Genomic DNA, 1,428 nt, shown 5'->3' on the forward strand with positions numbered 1-1,428 from the left:
TTTTTTTTTTTCTGTCTCTCTCTAGTCAAATTAAAAAATAATAATAGATCAAATTAAATAAAAATAATTCTTTTTTTAAAAAAAGAATTCTTGTAATTAACGTTATTTATTTTAATTTGACCAGAGAGGGACAGAGAGAGAGAGAAAATGAGAAAGCAAGACACCAAGTCTGGGACTTGAACCATGGTCGGCCTCGTGGGAGTCCAGTGACCTTAACCACCACTCCATCTGCCGGCCCCTGAAATAAAAATAATTCTTAAAACAAAAATTCGAATAATGTCCTGTCATGCTCTTGCTTAAAACTGACTAATGAGGGGCCAGCAGGTGGTGTGGTTCTGCCGGCCCCTGAAATAAAAATAATTCTTAAAACAAAAATTCGAATAATGTCCTGTCATGCTCTTGCTTAAAACTGACTAATGAGGGGCCAGCAGGTGGTGTGGTGGTTAAAGCGCTGCCTATGGTTTGAGTCCTGAACCTGGCGGCCTGCTTTCTCACTTTTCCTTCGTCTCTCTCTCACCCCCTCTCCCTTTCCCCCTCTCTCTCTCTCTCCCCCTCTCTCTGTCTCTCTCTTTCTCTCTCTGCCACTCTCTCCCTCTCTGGTGAGGGCATGTTCCCTGTAGCAAATTAAATACTAGCAATAATCATGATAAATAAAATTAAATAAATCTACAAAAAAGAACAGAAAACTGACTGACGGTTCCCCACTGCACTTCATATAAAATCCTCCACTCTCCCCTTTGTCTCCTCTACCCTAGACATGCTGGCCCTTCCGTTTCTCAAAGACAGCCAGGTCCTTCTCACCTCATGGACATGGCACTTCTGTTCCTTCTGCTGTCTCCTTCTCACACTCAGTTCTTAGCCTCGAGAGATCTCTGACAACTCATGCAAACTAGCCACCACCACCCCCTGCCCCATCCCTTGCAGTCACATCGCCATGCTGATTTCCTTCAAGCTAGCACTACCTTGGGTATTTTGTGTTTGGTTATCATCTCCTTCGACTGGATTGTAAACTCGTCTGTCTACCTCATTCATCTCTCTATGCCCCGGTGCCCAGCACAGCACCTAGACATGATAGTAGGCGCAGTAAAAGCTATTGAATGAATGAATGAGGCAGACAGAACACTGAGAACAGAGCCTGAAATATAATATAAAGCACAACACATGTTTATCCTTTTGTCTTCTTCCTTCATCGGGCTACAAGGTAGAGTGATTTACTAGACTGTGGCCTCCAAAGTGGGTGTACCCTCTATCAGATGCTGGAAAAAATATATTCTAATTTCTCATGGTTGGGTAGTGGCGCAGTGACAAAACGCAATGCTCTGGAAGCTGACCACATGGGAAGATTCTGAGTTCACATCAGAAGATCTCCCTGGGACAAGCAGTTAGCGTAATGGCTATGTCGCTGGACTCCCATGTAGTCAACTGCAG

The sequence above is a fragment of the Tupaia chinensis genome, unplaced genomic scaffold, assembly GCF_000334495.1.
Source record: "Tupaia chinensis unplaced genomic scaffold, TupChi_1.0 Scaffold145304_1, whole genome shotgun sequence".
Classification (NCBI taxonomy): domain Eukaryota; kingdom Metazoa; phylum Chordata; class Mammalia; order Scandentia; family Tupaiidae; genus Tupaia; species Tupaia belangeri.